The following is an 18,367-nucleotide window of genomic DNA, read 5'->3' as shown; positions in this document are numbered from 1 at the left end:
GATGGGAGATTAGTTGAACAGAGAGAAGCCTCGGCGAATGGATCACCTTGAAGTTGACCTGTCAGCCAGATTTCACAGCACCTGCTGTACCAGCCTCAGGGTACAGGAAAGACAGCTGCAAATTGTGTCTCCAGGCCACAGTCCAAATCCTTGCTGCTCTCTTCCAGGTTCTGAAAGACAGATTAGAGGCATCTGTAGAGCAGGGGAATTTTTTTTTTCCCGGGAAAGTTTTCCACCTGAATTAGCTTTCATGACACCTTCAAGCCGTCTCTAAGATTCTGGTCTTTTAACACCCTCCCCCAACCCCGTACATTCACACATATATATATGTAAACATTAAAATCCACATCAGAATGTGGATTTTTTTTTTTTTGAGTCCCCTGGAGTCATGGTCCGTGAGTCATCTGCTCCCCTTCCCAGGCCCTCTGGAGCAGGGACCCCTAGATTGAAGGCAGTGGGAAAAATCCTGGTAAATCAGGTGTTTCTGCCCATTTGCATAAACTGGGCACCTTGCCTGCCCACCCCACATACTGCTGGGAAGGAGAGAAGACACATTTATTAAAGGGGAGGGAAAATTAGGGCCTTTTCATTAAGATTTTTGAGGTTGGATCAGCTGGCCGGGTGCATGACCAATTTTCTTGGCCCCTTGGAAGCAGCAAAGTGTTTGAAGAATAATGGAGCCCATAGTCCTATAAGTAAAAACCCATTTATCTTGGGAATTTTAAAAAAGTGCTGGCAATGGAAATTTTTCGATGAGATGCACTTCTTCTCGCCTGAGTGTCTTGAATGCCTGCTGGATTTGTTTCCCTGCTAAGATACTCGCACTTGCAAATCTGTGCTTTTCAAGGTGAGGAGATGAAAATAAAAAAGACTGCGAGATGTATTTTGGGGAGGGCCAAAAACAGGATGCAAATTGGAACCACAGCTTGTGGGACAAGGATGCTGGGTTCGGGGAGGATGTTTGCTTATTTGGTTTGAGAGCAAGCGTCCCATCCCGCCCACTGCTAGGAGCTCTGTACTTTGTTCACATCCCATGGAAACCAAGGTTCTCTTTGGGACTCAGCGGGACTGGGTTATTTTTCTCAGCTTAAATTGTTTTTGTATGGTTACCCTCAGTACTCCTTTCTGTTTTGGAATATTTTCATATTTTTATTGAAAAAAAAATTCCCAGAACATCTTGATTTTGAAAAGGCACATTCAGCCAAATAAAGTGCCAAGAACATAAACAAAGTTGCCTCAATATTGCGGCATCACCAGCCAATGTTCCCGGTATGTGCAGAAAAGTTTGAGAACGAGAAAGGAAGGAAAAGGCTCAGTCCTTGCTCCCTAGAAGTGTTCAGACACCTCCCAGTTCCCTCTTTTGACCTCTTAATGACTTTCACTTCTGTGGCTTTGAAGAGAGAGAACTCAGGTTGGAGTAGAGGATGATGTTAGGTGTGCTGATAATGGAATGAGGCATTTTCAGGATGCGCCTGGGGAGGACATGGAATGAATGGGGGATGGAGAGTTTGTCTCTGAGGGTTGGTCCAGTGACCTTGGGTGAGTGGAGGGTGCACGCATCCCTTTGTGGTCCCCCTACAGCCCACAGAGCTGTGTTGGTACCACCTCAGAGGAGGGACACTGGGGGACATTCTAGGAAGTTCTTCATCAGCTTTGGAAGGTGCAGAGTCTGAAGTCATTGAGCATAATTTTGCATCTAGAGAATCTGAAAGATGTTGCACGTGGCATGGGCTCATGGCTTGGGCGCCATCTTGGAGTCCTCATTTGTCTGCATTTCCCACACCCATCCAGTCACCGAGCCTCATCACTCTCCCCTGAGTTGTCTCTATCTACTCTCCCTTTCCAGCCCCATCATTAAAACCCTTCAGCAGCCTCCCTTTGTACTTAGAGTAAAATCCAGACCTGGAGTAAAGCGCTGCGTGACCTGGCCCCAGCCCCTCCTCTCCAGCCCCATCTTGCTCCACTTCTCTATGCTCACACCACTCCTGCCACACTGTGTTCAGTTCCTTGAATACTGGCCAAACTTTCTGCTGCCTCAGGACCTTTGCACACACTCTTGCTGCTGCCAGGGACACTGTTTTCTGAATCTTTCCATGGCTCCTTCATTTCCTTGAGGTCTCAGCTGGAGTGTACCCTTCTTGCGGTGGCAGGGGACAGTTTCTACTCACCTCACCCTGGAGGGCTGGCAAAAAAAGCTCTGTACACACAGAGCCAGTTATAACCAAGTGGTTTGGGATTTCTGGGTGAAAGGAGCTCTATGGCTTCAAGATGTTCCTGTCAAACTCTCCAAGGTGGGAAACCTTACAGCAATACTGCTTGGCAATTCTTTTTTGGTGACCGTGCAGTTTTGTGTCCATTTGGGCGGAGGGCTCGGAAGAAGCGACCGAGCTGCCAGTGAGCGAGGGGCGTGCCAGGCAATGGGTGTGTGGCAGCCTTGGTCCAGCCTGGCCGGCAGCGCACACACACTCACAGTGGCTCCAGTCTTGTCCTAAAGCTCTGACTGGCCTCTGGTTTGTTATTGGAAGTTGCCCTGATGATTCCCTTTAAATAGATCCTAAGCAAACCTCACAATTTGTTTTTCTTGAAATAGTCCTGAGAGGTGCTTTCCAAGAAACAAAGGAAAAAATGAATTCACAGTGGTGACTTTGATTCTGGAGAAGGCTGTCTGAGCGGAGGGGAATCAGTGGTTCATTACCCACGGCAAAGCCTTTCCTTGTGGCCCAGTGTGTGCGACGGGGAAGACATGGGCCCCAGCCTGGGAAGGAGGCGTGGGATGTGGGCATGCTTTGCAGCTGCTCCTCCAGCATCCTTGGGTAGCCCTTCTGGGAGCCCCTGGGGTCGGGGCTGGGAGAGGGGGTGTATTCGTGTCCTAGGGCTGCTGCAGCAAAACACCATAAACTGGGTGGCTTAAAAAAACAGAACTGTATTCTCTCACGTTTCTAGAGGCTGGAAGTCTGAAATCAGTGTGTCACAGGACCGTGCTTCTTCCATAAGCTCTCGGGGAGGAGACTTCCTTGCCTCTTCCAGTTTCCACTGGTGGCCGGCAGTCCCGGGCATTACGTGGCTTGCAGCTGCGTCACTCCAATCTCTGTCTTCTTTGTCACATGACCTTCCTTCCTCTGTCTCTGTGTGCAAATGTCACTCTCCTTATGTGGACACAAGTCATTGGGTTTAGGGCCCATCCCATCCAGTAGAACCTTGTCTTAACTTGATTACATCTGCAGAGACCCTATTTCCAAATAGGGCCCCATTCCCAGGTACCGGGGTTTGGACATTGGCATATCTTTTGTGGGGGACACATTCAACCCACCATAGAAGGGGTCCCCTTGCTCCTAGGCAGGTGGTCACAGCACACGTACATGTCACAGACGTTCGGAGCTGATGAGAAAACATCACCTCCAGTTTGAGTAAGATGTGATTTCACAGTATAGAATGTGTACCTTGTAAAAACCTCTCGAGGTTTGCAGTAAGAGATTGCTGAAACTTAGGAAAACTTCTTCATTCAAAGATTTCCAAATATGTGTTACCTAGGTTACCACGACGGGCTAAATAATGGATCCTCAGAGATGTCCATGAATCCCCGGAACCTCTGAATGGTCCTTTACATGGTGAAAGGGAATTTGCTGATGTGATTAAGTTAAAGATTTTGAAGTGAGGAAATTACCCTGGATTATCCGAGTTGGTCCGGCGTCATCACAAGGGTCCTTATGAGAGGGAAGCAGGTGGGCCAGAGTCAGAGAAGGAGATGTGACCATAAGAGCAGAGGTCAGAAATGGAGGGATCTGAGGATGATACATTGCCGGCCTTGGAGATGGAGGAAGGGGCCAGGAGCCAGGTAATGTGGATGGCCTCCAGAAGCTGGGAGAAGCAAGGAGATAGATTCTTTCCTCTGTCTCTGTGTAGACAGAGACCCCAGAAAGAAACAGCCTTGCCGACACCCTCATCCTAGCCCCGTGAGACTGATTTTTCACTTCTGATGAATACATTTATCTTGTTTTAAGCCACTGGGTTTGTGGTAATTTGTAACAGCAGCCATAGAAAACTACCACAGGCACATAGCCCAGTTCAGTGTCTTGTATTAATTTAACAAGCTATCCATCTGTCTGCTGTTTCTACTGACTAACATCTAGAACAGTATGTTGCATGTGGAAGACACTTAGGAACTATTTGTTGGATGAATACATTGAGAGCTGATTATATTATATACTCAGTAGGATGCTAGACCCGGGATACATGACTGCCTTTATACCTGTGAGTACAGGGATGACGTGGATATTAAACAAATACTTGTACAAATAAAGTATACATAGATTGTGTGGTGAGAGCTATGATAGAGAGCACCGGGGAATGATGACAGAGAGAGCGAGGGGACCTAACTTAGATCCTGGGGGTCAGGCAAAGCCGCCTGGGTGCACAGTTGAAATGAGGACCGAACATACCATCTCTCGATTCCAGTTTCAAAGACAAACTTTCTCTGCACCAAGAGTTGACCTGATTGGAGCTCTCCTGGTGTCCATCATTTTTGTAATGCTGTGAGGTTGTTGTTTGTTCATGGAAGGACGGTGGAGTAGGCTAAGCCTGGCTCCGAGCTCGAGGGGGTGATACATTTCCATCTTCATTCTGGGGCTGATGCAGTGAGCGCCTCTTGATCCATTTCCTGGCCTCCCCACGTGACATTTGCTCTGCGGCTGATGTACGGTGGCCTCATCGGCACTCTGCAGGGACGGGAACCAAGTGAGGATGACGACGTTGGGAGGAGGGACCTCTGCCCCGTCCCCACCGCCTTCCTGGGTCTCAGGCCTTGATTGGGCTGTTGGAGCTGCAGGCACTTTCTGAAGTGGAGCTGGAGCCCAGGGGTAGGTGAACGCTCATTGGGCACCTCTGCACCAGGGAAGGGGACAGAGCTGGGGAGATGACACCAAACAGGGCAGAATCCCTACATCCAAGCATTAGTGATGTGCCGGAGAGGTGAATGCAAACGCACAGAATACGAACCCTGGAGGGTTATTGTAGAAGCATGAAGTGAGACACAGCAAACTCTGCCCGAGCACCTCAGGGGGACACGGGGTGGGGGGGCGGGGCGGGGTCTGGAAGGAGGGCAGCAGCTACCATTTATTTTTTTTTTATTTTTTAATTTTTTGCGGTACGTGGGCCTCTCACTGTTGTGGCCTCTCCCCTTGCGGAGCACAGGCTCCGGACGCGCAGGCTCAGTGGCCATGGCTCATGGGCCCAGCCGCTCCGCGGCATGTGGGATCCTCCCGGACTGGGGCACAAACCCGCGTCCCCTGCATCGGCAGGTGGACTCTCAACCACTGCGCCACCAGGGAAGCCCAACAGCTACCGTCTCTTGAGCGTTTCCTATGTGGTTAGAAGCTGGACACACAGGGACTTTCCTGGTGGTCCGGTGGTTAGGACTCCGTGCTTCCACGGTGGTGGTGGGGCACGTTTCAACCCCTCGTCGGGGAACCAAGATCCCACATGTCGTGCGGCCAAAGAAAAAAAGTACAAAAGAGAAGCTGGACACACAACATCCCTCCATCCTCAAAACAACATCATCCCATCACTATCATCACCCCCATCTTTTCAGATGCGTCTCAGAGGCGCAATCACTACTCATGCAATCTTAACAGCTGCTAAGATCTGCACACCATCTATTTACATTCACACCCAGGCTCTTCCCACGGCGTGGATGGTAGATTTGTGGGAAAGATAGTGATCGGGGCTCCTCCTCGGGCCCCCACACAACTCATCCACACCTAACATTTCCTGGAGGTGTGTTTCCTGGCTCAGAAGGGAGCCAAGCCCGGGCAGGCTCAGAACTGGCCCTGAGTGCAATTGGGTGCCTGGGATCACAGGACCTAGACTGTCCATTTTAGGCAACACCCAGCAGAGCTTCCAAGGTTAAGCCAGCCCCTGCTGACCACAGGGAGCTCACCCCCTTCCTCTGCTGTGAGGCCAGACACGTGCTCTCCGGATGTGCTCCTGGAACCCTGCATTGGGAGCAAAGCTACTCGAGCATGGCAGCAGGAGGCCTGGGGTGCCAGAAGATTCTGCGGGCTGCCACTTGCCACCTGCCAACCAGAAACCCCGAGCTCCCCTTCGCCTACCCTCCCAGTCCTGCCTTATCAAATGGGATCTCGTAGGAATGGCTGGCAGCTCAGCAACCGTGGAGAAAACACCTTAGTCAAACAAAGGCTCTCGGAGCTTGGGCGCAGAGGGCAGAGTTATTTAGCTCCTGGTTACCGCCTCAAGACAGCAGTTCATGCTCAAGCTTTGACAGGGGAGACAAACACCCTCCTCCTGAAGGCCCTCCCGCACCCTTCTGGTGAATCATTCCCCCCGGGGCACCCATTTGAGGGAAGACCTTGGCCCTAAGGGCAAACGGCAGCTGGGAGGTAAAGGGCTGGGGGTCTGCTTTGGAGCTAGGCTAAGGAATGTGGGCTGGGCGCCACCCCCAGCCTGGACTTCATCAGCCCGAAAAACCTTCCTCTACCACCAGGCAGGAGCTTCCCTGGCCTTTGTTTAAGCTCCCTTCGGTTCCTGGGCTGGTCCAGAGAGGCCCCTGTGGCCTCTCTCCTCACTGCCCTGCATCCCGTGGTGGACCAGCTTACGTCAGTACCAGACTGCAGTATGACGAAGCTGAGGCGGAGATACTCACCTCCGGGCCTCAGCAGGAATCCTCGGGAGTTTGTGTTACTGCGGCTGCTACACAGTTAGCAGAACTGGATGTGCCGAGGGCTCAGTTTCGGTCTTGCTTGTGATTGTCTGGAAACTTGGGCGTAATGTGTGTGTGAGGGTGTGGGATGGGAGGAAACGGGAGGTGCTGGGCAGGCAACAGATGGACCCCGGAACTTCCTAGAACTTACCACCCCCTCTGACATCAGTGGTCTACCCGCTCATCCCCTGTGAAGGACGACGAGTGCCGTGAGGAGAGAGGCCAGGGTCTTATTTTTCCTTGGATTCCCCAGCTCCTCCCACACCCCAAATATCCATAAATATTGTTGACCGCGCGGTGGGTGGCTTACAGTGAAGCTGTTGAACAGAGGGGTGATGGGGACTCCGCACTAGCTTGCGTCCTCTCCCACGGCGCGGCGAGTAGAGGAGCGCCGATGACCTATCTGGAGGTCAGCCAGGTCAGCAGGGTGTGGAGATCTACTGGGTTAGATTTTCCGATTTTCCTCTGAAATAGCAATAATAATAGCAGCGAATTACCCCATGCCAGGCCCTGCACTGGCTTTCTGCACATGCGCTTTCTCTTTTTTTTTTTTTACTTTTAATTAATTAATTTGTTTTTGACACATGCTCTTTCTTTTTTAAATTTTTATTTATTTATTTATTTTTGGACATGCACTGTTTTTAAATTTTAATTTTTTGCCCGTGCTCTTTTTTCTTTTAATTTTTATTTATTTAGTTTTGCACATGCGCTTTCTTTTTTTAAAGATTTTGATTGATTTATTTATTGTCCGTGCTCTTTCTAATCCTTATAAAGACATTGCAGGGTAGGTACTGTTGAAGGATGGGGGAGAACTACCAGAGAGGGCAGGGTCCCAGCTGGAGGGAAGAGTGAATTCCGAGGCCCCAAAGCACAAGTGTGCCCAGTGTGTTCTAGGCATAGCAAGGTCAGTGCTGCAGGGTTGGGGAATCAGGAGGAGACGAGATGAAGTGACAGTAGTAGGTGTGTGGGGAACAGATCACAGTGTGCCCTGGAGGCTGTCCCGAGGATTTTGCTCTTCTCCGAGGGAGGTGCGAGCCACAGGGGTTTGGAGCGGCGAGGTGACCCAATCCAGTTTAGGTTTTAGCAGTGTCCTTCTGGCCGCTGGACTGAGGCCACACTGAGGGGACGAGGCTGGAGGCAAGGAGGCTGATTAGGAGGCTGTGGAAGTAACTCGGGGGAGGGGGATGGTGGCTTGCATCGGGGCTGAAGCAGGGTCAGGCTCTGGATATTCTGAACAGGGAGCCAGTGGGACCTCCTGACAGATGGGATCTAAGGTGTCAGAGAAAGAGCTGTCCTGAGCAACTGGGAGAATGAAGCTGCTGTTCCCTGAGCTGGGGTGATTGGGGAACCCGGGTCTGAGAGAGGAAATCAGGAGCTCTCTTTTGGACAGGGTACGCTGGAGATGCTAGTCAGACGTCAAGGCGGTTGGAGCTCTGAGTCTGGAGCTGAGGGGGGAGATCTGGGCTGGAGATAAGACTTTGGTATCATCAGTGGAAGAAAAGTATTTACAGTCAGGACCCTGGAGGAGATCTTCAAGGCAGGAGGGAAACCCTGCAGGTGCGTTGCAACCAGGAGAAGGAGGAGGTGAGGAAGGAGGTGGGGGGGGAGAGGGAGAGGGGCTGTTTCAGGAGGAAGGGGTGATCAGCTGGCTCACGTGGTGCCAGGAGGTCACGTAAGATGAGGACTGAGTTTCAGCCTGGCTCCGTGCGGGCTGAATCTCACAGTAGACCCGACATGCTGTGCACTGCTTGGTCCCTCAGAACTTGACGGATGATGGAGGCTAAAAACTGGAAAAAAAAAAAAAAAAAAAACACAAGCCCCAGCCCACAGTCTAGTTACTTAACATTGGGTTTCCCCTAAACCACCCCTGCGCTCCCCAGGCCCTGCAGGACTCCGTTTAAGTTCTTGAACTGACGGGCTTCCCGCCCCGAAGCAGGTGCCTTCCTGAGAGTGGAATGGAAAAGGAATTATTCCAGAGGCTGTTATATCATAATTGCCCTAGAGGACCTTCAAGGAAGACTTTTGCAAACCTTCCCCCTTTTTAAAGAAAACCATGACTCTCTAATCCTCTGTTTTATAATTTAGGGTTTACAGACAGTGCGTGGAGTTTACCTACCCTGGGATTTGACCTATATTAGAACATCACTGCACAGCCCAGCGCGTGGTACTGGAGGAGAAATCCCCAAATAAGGTGGCCTGAACAAGGGCGGGTTCGGTGGAAGTGACCACCAGAGAGGAGGGATTCTGGGCCAGCCTTGGCTCCGGATTGGCCACGTGATCTTAGGTACATCATGGACCACATTTTGCTCATCTGTTAAATGGGAATAACTCTGATTCCCACTACACTTACTCCACAGAGAAAGGACCCAGTTAATATATTGCAAAAGCATTTTGTAAAGTGGGAAACCCACGTAAATGCTGTTGAATGCTGAGCTCCGTGCCTGGAACGTAGTAGGGTGCAGTCACTGGAAGCTATTCTCCACTATTCTTGTGCATTTTATGTGAAACTATGAAAAGCACGATAAATCTGAAACACGCTGGGGAGGGGTGATGGGTGGTGAGGGGTGGTGAGTCCATCCTACGAGTCTGGACTTGTCCACCCCTGGGAGACTTGCTATTGGTCCAGCTCCTGTTCTACAGAGGAAGGGCTTAGGATGCCCACAAATGTCAATTTCTCCCTTGCTTACCAGCATAGCTCCAATTAAGGTGTGTGCTTCACTGGTCCTTTCATCAAGGATGCTAAGGTAATTCACTGCTGCTCCAGTGAAACAGAGCATCAACATTGCCGTCACCACCAGCATCACTGTGGCCATCAGGATGGTTGGCAAGGCAACGGGTTGGCACCACTAACGGGTAGCACCATTAGTCCTCTTATGCCTTTTCATGATGGACAGTTCTGGAACCAAAAGCATCCACCCTTGAGAAGCTCACTTCATCAGATCTGCCTCAGGCTGCACCCCCTTCACCCCTTTCCCACCTATAGTAGCGTGTGGGGTGATGCCTGCCTCCGAAAAAAATACAGATAACATTCCTAGGTGTTCCGAAGCTTTGTGTGAACGTCAGTGTTCCCTTTGTTTTTTGCTACTGCCCTTTAGGTCCTGTGCATTTGTAGATTTTTCCTTTTCTGCCCAGCTTTGGACCATTCATTTGCTTTTGTTCCGGGAGAGGTGTGTCCTGTTGCTACTCACCTCCCTGCTTAATTCGAGATGACTGCTTACCCGCCACATCCACGCTCACCTTCTTCCACGATAACTGAAAGTGGGCTGGGCACACGGCTGTCTAGTTAAAGACCCCACTTCCTAGGATCCCTTGCATCATGATAGGGTCATAGGATTAATTCCTGTAAATAGAGTTTGTGCTAAAGCAGCGTGTGCAACTTCTGGGCCTTTCAGGGGAGAGGTTTGTGCCTCTCATTCTTCTAACCACCACTTCCTTCCTGCTTGTTGGAATGCGTCCTAGTGGTGAACATCTTGGACTAAATGGATGAGGGCAACATCCTTGAGATGACAAAGCCACGAGATGGAAGGCGCCCGTGTCTTGGCATAAGAACTCTGGACTGCTTTACACTTACACAGATATGTGAGAGAGGCACGAGGTTCTAGCTTATTTAAACCCTATTATTTTGAGAGTTTGATGAACCTACCTTCTCTTTGACTGACGCAGTGGATTGTAGGTTCCCTGGGGACAGAAAGCATGGTTTGCTCACTGTTGGGTCACTGGGACTGGCACTAGGGCCTGGCATATAGTATATGCTCAATAAATAGTTGTTGAAAGTATGAAGGAGTTATTGTTCTATTCCAGCATCCTGAATTCTGCTTTCCAAAGACTGGGAGGCTCTTGGCCCATTGCTCACTTGGACGACAGTGGCCTCTCTCACAGGCCAAGTAGGGAACGTCCCCAGGAAATGAAAAGTCAGAGAAGAGCCCCCGTCCCGCTGAAGGACTCTTTGGGAGTGTGAACCTCTAATCAAGCTAGAAGGTGTCACCTTCCTTTCTGCTGAGGACTCATGTGACTCCTCACTCCCTGGGGTCCACATGACCTCTCAGCTCCATAGAGATGATGCCTCCTCCATGCGGGAGGCCCGTTTGGCAGTCAGAGAGTTCCAGCAGAGGTAGGAGGCCCACCAGGTACACCTTGAGCTGTGAGGATCAAAGCATCCACTAGGGCCTTATAGATTTTTCAAAGCTCTGACCTTCCCAGGGGACAGCAATCCAGAGTTTGAGAACCTCTCTCGGCCTGAGGTTCTTTTCGATCCGCTGATTGAGTGTGGTCGCTGATGGCCCGTTCTGCAGGATTTTCCTGCCGTGAGCCTTTACTTCCTACTGGGCCAGCCCATGAGCACCAGGCGTGTATCCCGATGCCCAGATTAGAGGAACCACGAGCAACCTCTTCAGCCTCTGCAGACTAGCCCAGCCTGTGGCGATAGTGCTTTCACCTCAGGGCCGTGCGATCCTGTCCCCTCTGCATGAATCCTGCCCCCCCAGTCCCACACTTAACCTGTCAGATCTTGCTTCCCTGTCACTTCCTTGCCCTATCAGGAGTGGATCTCCCTCCAAAGTGCTTTCAAGCATCCTTGCTACTGTTTCCTCTGTTAGACAGTGAGCTCCAGGGACCAGGTCTGTGTCCTGGTCACTTACCTTGGTGCCTGGCTTCTGGGAGTTTCTCACTAAATATTTCTTGAACAAAGGAGGAGACACACAAGTGTCTCTCTCGCCTAGTAGGACCTTAACGCGACCCTTGTTATGTGGCCCCAGCCCTTATTATTGGCGAAAAATACTTTTAGACTCTTGATGATCTCCTTGTTTGCTGGACCATCCCCTAATCCAGTCCTCTGATCTCTCTGACCCCCAGCACCACAGTGCAGCTTCTTGCCCTAAATTCACGCCCTCGTGGTTGTCACACTGCCAGGAGTCTCCACGCTGGCCAATCCCGTCACCTGGAGTCCTGACCCTTCTGTGCAGTTCCTGGCCCAGCCCGCCTACTCCTAGGTACATGTTGTTTCTATCTGAGGAATGCAAGAGGGGGCATGTTAATAAGGACGAGAGTAAGGCCAGCCTGTGATATTCCCAACAGACCTGAATCTCTAGGTGCGTAACACCGCCCTCCATCATACACAGATGACGGGTGACTTTTTTTTAATTAAACTTTTCATTTTGAGATTATTGTAGATTCATATGCCGTTGTAAGAAATAATACAGAGAGATCTGTGTACCTTGTACTCAGCTTCCCTTATTGGTAACACCTACACAATTATCATACAATATCACAACCAGGATGTTGACACTGAGACAGTCAAGACAGAATGTTTCCATCATGAGCGTCTACGAATGTCTCTCATGTTGGTCTTTTATAGCCACACCTACTTACCTTTTTTTTTTTTTTTTTTTTTTTTGCGGTACGCGGGCCTCTCACTGTTGTGGCCTCTCCTGTTGTGGAGCGCAGGCTCAGCGGCCATGGCTCACGGGCCCAGCCGCTCCGCGGCATGTGGGATCCTCCCAGACCGGGGCACGAACCCATGTCCCCTGCATCGGCAGGCGGACTCTCAACAACCGCGCCACCAGGGAAGCCCCCTACTTCCATTTTTAAAAAAATTTTTTTATTGAAGTATAGTTGATTTACAGTGTTGTGTTAGTTTCAGGTGTATGGTAAAGAGATTCAGTTATATATATATATATACACATTCTTTTTCAGATTCTTTTCCCATATAGGTTATTACAAAATACTGAGCAGAGTTCCCTGTGCTGTACAGTAGGACCTTGTTGTTTATCTATTTTATGTAGAATAGTGTGTATCTATTAATCCCGAACTCCTAATTTATCCCTCCCCCTACTTTCCCCTTTGGTAACCACAGGTTTGTTTTCTATGTCTGTGGGTCTATTTCTGTTCTGTGTATAAGTTCCTTTGTATCATTTTTTCTTTTAGATTCCACATATAAGCGATACTCCTTTTACTCACACCCAGCCACCCCCCATCTTTAACTCCCGACAACTGCTAACCTGCCCTCCACATCTATGATTTTGTCATTTCAAGAATTTTATTAAAAGTGAGCCATATGGCGTGTAACCTTGACTTTTTCACTCAGCATAATTATCTGGAGATTCAACCAAGTTGCTCCATGTATCAACAGTTTGTTCCTTTTGATTGGGAGTTTGGGACTAGCAGATGCAAACTAGCATATATAGGATGGATAAACAATAAGGTCCTGCTGTATAACACAGGGGACTATATTCAATATCCCGTGATAAACCATAATGGGAAAGAGTATGAAAAAGAATATATATATGTATAACTGAGTCACTTTGCTGTGCAGCAGAAATGAGCACAGCACTGTAAACCAACTATACTTCAGTAAAATATATATAAAAAGATAGTTTTTCCTTTTTACTGCTGAGCAGTATGCCATGATGCAGACGGACCACAGTCTGTTAAACCAGTCACCTTGACGTCTGGACGTTTCCAGTCTGGGATGATTACAAATGAAGCTGCTATAAACATTCAAGTACAGGTTTTTGCGTGAAGATAAGTTTTCATTTCTCTGGGATAAATGCCCTTTCCTCATCCAGCTGAGCATTTGGGCTCTTTTTTCTTGCATGTCCAGTGAATGCAAAGTAATATTACTATTAGCTAAAGGAAAGCGTAATTGAGAAGGGCAATCTGTTGTCCCTAAATTGTATCGTCTGTTCCAAACTAAAGATGAGTGATATTTGTATTACCTTTTGTCTGTAGGTGTCCACACCTCTTCTCCCCCTCTTAAGGATAAACAAAAATCGGCTGTGTGACCATCCTACATACATCACATCTATTAAGCTGTCTCCCTAGCAAGTTAGCTAAACTCTTGGGAACGAAGAGTCATGCCTCAGACATCATGGGCCCCATGACTTCTCATTCATGGGACCCTTCCATATTTTCGTGTGTTTACACTCTAACATAAAGTAATAATGTAATAGTGCTGTCATCTGCAAAATTAAAGATCCTGGCACATTACGCGTGGGTCAGGCTTTGGGCTGTCTTTCTACAGGGTTGATGGATTTGCATGGATCTGGCCCTTCTATCTCATTCCGTCCTGCTGGGGACCAGTGGCTCATCTTTGAGGCAGATGGCCAGGGTTAAGGGTGGAATCTGAGGCCATGAGTTGGAGTGAAATTAACTGCTCCCTTCACATGGGGATTGAACCCCTGACCTTCACCTCATTCACATGGCACTCCAACACAGCAATTCCCAACCTCAATTTTATATCACCCCAGGGTGTTTCCACTTATCTCAAGAGGGAGCTGTGGAATTCCCCAAACAAAATAAATTTTAGTTCGCTTTCATTTAGACATTAAATATGGACTGTACAGGCAGTACTTTGCAGAAGTGCAGGAGAATGGCTGATGTTAAAAAATTAAGCCACCATGGTGCACTGGTACCCAAACACCCTGAAACACCTTCTCTAACCCACTGAGCCAGTCTGGGGAGGCAAGCGTCTATATGTTAGTAGCAGGCATGGACGGCTTGTAAATTATGGGGGGAAACAGCCCACTCCTACCAAACGTCTGCCTTTCATAGGGACTGTTTCATGGGGTCGGCTGGGCGCACTCTAACTTTGCCTGGGCCTGATGGGCCCAGCTCAGCTCCCGTCCAGCCAGGCTCTCCTTTTTTCTTCCTAGAGTCTGTGATGTTTTGCACAGTCTTAGGAAGTTGCTGCAGGAACAATTTGTGATTTATTAAGATAATAAATTGGGCTTTGTTGTCGAGGCTTCTTCCTGGGTCAATACACAAGATTTATCACTCCCATGCCCGCGTGGGGAGCATGTGGCTCAAAGGGTTCCAGTGCCTCTGGCCACTGGCTCATTTTGGAGGCGAGCAGGTGCTTTGCCGGGCAGGCCGGCAGCCTAAGTGTAATGCAGGGGAAGGAACAGTGGGGATCAGTTATTTAATAAACATCTTCAAAACTCTTCATGGTAGTTTACTGATAACAGCCACAGGTATTTATTAAAGGATAATACTTACAGCTCCTTATACTGGGGGTGCGCTTTGTAACTTCTAAAAGACTTTCACATACATTATCTTATTTGTTTATCCTTTACACACCTGTCAAGAATTACTATGCATATATTGTTGATGTGCAAACAGATTCAGCAAAACTGAGTGACTTGCCCAAGGTCACACAGCTCGTAAATCTTGGATGTAAGACCAGCTCCCATGGCGTCTCATATCCTGTATCCCTTTCACTATATCACTCTCAGTTTATCATCAACATCCATTTGATTTTGGCAAGGAAGGGTCTAGTATCTCCATTTTGCAAGAAGAACAAATTGACACAAAGATGTACTTAAATTTTGGGGCTCTGCCTCTCTTTTTCTGATGGCATTATGTCCCTTTCTTGTTGAAGGGCGAGGAATTCTTTTGCAGACTAATTTCTGCTCTCAGAGTCCAGAACCTCCACAGTCACTGTCACTACCATGGTGGTCATTTGGCTCCAATGTGGCCTCTGCATCCAACAGGGGCTTATGCTGGCTACTTTTGGGCTGGGAGGAGGAAGCAATTGGACAGTTCCTTTGCATCTACTTAAAATTGCTCTTTCAACTTCATGATCTCAAGGCCCTGCTGGCAAAACACTCTCCTTCCCAGTCCTTCAAGGATGGGATTTTTGTTCTAGGTCTTTCTGAACAAAGTCTCATTCTGTGAAATTCTTCTAATCCAGTGAGCTGAGAGCACACTTTCCCAATTGGGCCCTTAGACACACTGCTCCCCCCCAAGTGATTAATTTCTCCAAGGCACATTCTCTTCCCCACCCAGAAGAGAGTTTGACCTCCTCTGAACATCTCTCCATTCATTGTTTAGACTTTGATTGGAACTTATGTTGTAGTAGGAAACTGTCATTTTAATTTATTTTTAAAAAAATAGATGTATTTATTTATTCATTTTTGGCTGCGTTGTGTCTTTGTCACTGCGCGCGAGCTTTCCCTAGTTGCGGTGAGCGGGGGCTACTGTTCACTGTGATGCACGTGCCCCTCGTTGCGGTGGCTTCTCTTGTTGCGGAGCACGGGCTCTAGGCGCGCGGGCTTCAGTAGTTGTGGCTCGCGGACTCTAGAGCACAGGCTCAGTAGTTGTGGCGCACGGGCTTAGTTGCTCCACGGCATGTGGGATCTTCCCGGACCAGGGCTCGAACCCGTGTCCCCTGCATTGGCAGGCGGGATCTTATCCATTGCACCACCAGGGAAGTCCCCAAAACTGTCATTTTTAAACTGCCCAGTATCTACATCCTCTTCCTTGAAGGAATTCACTGTGGGGCACAGAGCAGCCTGGGCAAAAGCATAGGACTGAGCTTGGCCCAACCTGAGTGAGTGCGAGATGACCCCACTAGGATGCCAGCTCCGTGAAGGCAGACGGTTTTGTCTTTTGGGTTCACGCCTGAATCTGCTGTTCTAGAACAGTGCCAGCCTCCTCCTAGATTATTTATTCAGTGAATAAGCTAACAATGCAAAGATGATGAGATTAGAACTGAGAGTGGCCAGCGTGGTGGGGACAGCCCAGTAATCACAGCTGTGTCCATTGATGGCATAAGTTTGTCTCTCCTTCCTGGATCCCTTGGTTGAAGACCATTTACTAAGCCTGCTCCTTTAACCTCCCCAACAGTTCCATTTTCTGCTTAAGTTATCCAGAGTTGGTTTCTGAGGCATGCAACCTAGAAACCTGATGGATATTAATTGGGTAGGGTTGATTAACCATGTATATACTTTTTTTTTTTTTTTTTTTTTTTTTTTTGCGGTACGCGGGCCTCTCACTGTTGTGGCCTCTCCCGTTGCGGAGCACAGGCTCGGGACGCGCAGGCTCAGGGGCCATGGCTCACGGGCCCAGCCTCTCTGCGGCATGTGGGATCTTCCCGGACCGGGGCACGAACCCGTGTCCCCTGCAAAGGCAGGCGGACTCTCAACCACTGCGCCACCAGGGAAGCCCAGCATGTATATACATTTTATCTAACTTAGACTGTAAACTTATGGACGGTACCATATCTCATTATCCTGTAGAACGGTGCTTTGCAAATAATGACAAGGCATGTTTGCAGATGGTGATGAAGATGCTCTAATATCATTTTCAAGGCCAGGCATCTGAGAGGTTGGGTGTTCAAGGACTGTCTTCTCTATGTGCACATGCGTGCACATTTACACACTCACACATGCGTGCATTCTCATTTCTGAGACACCATTTGCGAGAGGCCATTTGGGTAATGCAGCGGGCCCACTGAATCCGGAAGAAATTCAAGGCCATGGGCCAGCTACACCACGGAAGCCCCACACTCAGCCAGACGTTGTCATTGGCAAACCAAACCTGAAAGCTGTCACCAAATTCTGGTCCCTGGCAGTCCCGATGCAACAATGTGCTGAGAGACAAAAGAAGTAGAAACCCAAGTGGAGATCGCCAACGTGTCTTTTCGGGCAGCCAGCAGCTTGCACAGAGGGTCAGCACAGACACCGGCAGAGAAGAACATTCTCCCGGCAGGACTCCATCTCCAAATTAGACACCACTTCAGAGAACCTCAGCCTCATACCTTATGGGATTTATTTTTTTCAAAGATCTAACATTTGTTCTTAGTTATTCTTAATAAATAACTAAGTGTAGCACCATTTATTCACTCACTCACTTATTCGTTCATTTTTTCCTTCGTTCAATGAAACCTTTGTCATCTATGTGCTGGGCCCTTTCTCTGGCCCCAGTTGATGACAAGAACTCTGGAAAGCAGGTAAACCCTTCTCACCTTTGCATACAAAAGACGAAGAAACCCAATTAGATAGAGCCATCTCCCCTGGCTCATTGATATCAGAACTTAGACTAAGACGCATATTCTAATTCTTTTCTTAAATTGAAATATAGTTGATTTACAATGTTGTTTTAGTTTCTGGTGTACAGCAAAGTGATTCAATTTTATATATATGTATTCTCTTTCATATTCTCTTCCATTATGGTTTATTGCAGGGTATTGCATATAGTTCCCTGTGTTATACAGTAGAACCTTGTTTATCTATTTTATATATAGTATTGTGTATATGTTTATCCCAAACTCCTAATTTACCTAATTTATCCCTCTTCCTCCTTCCCCCTTTGGTAACCATAAGTTTGTGTTCTATGTCTGTGAGTCTGTTTCTGTTTTGTAAATAAGTTTATTTGTATCATTTTTTTTTTCTAGATTCCACATATAAGTGATATCATATGATGTTCGTCTTTCTCAGTCTGACGTAGTTCACTTAGTATGATGATCTCTAGGTCCATCCATGTTGTTGCAAATGGCATTATTTCGTTCTTTTTTATGGCTGAGTAGTATTCTATTGTGTACATATGTACCACATCAGATATTCTAACTCTTAGTTCTGAGCAGTAGCTCCTGCACAAGTAATTATTGAGAAATACTGATTAGGAAAAGTACTCTTACCTGGCAGGTAATGTTATTTTAGTTTATAACTCTCAAGATACTACTATGGAAGTGTGCAGTGATTTTGCAGGGTGCCTTTGAGTTACCTCATGGTGTTACCAATCATTCCAAAATTCTCCCAAAAATGCATTTTAGTTTGAATTGCATAATATATCATTTAGCTGGATTTCCCCCAGGTAGGGGTATGAAGCTGCGGTAGAGGACATTGTCTCAGCATCATGGGCAGGCAGGTAGGGCCC

This window comes from Grampus griseus, assembly GCF_964374135.1.
Source record: "Grampus griseus genome assembly, chromosome: 16".
NCBI classification, from domain to species: domain Eukaryota; kingdom Metazoa; phylum Chordata; class Mammalia; order Artiodactyla; family Delphinidae; genus Grampus; species Grampus griseus.
This window is presented reverse-complemented; position numbering follows the sequence as displayed.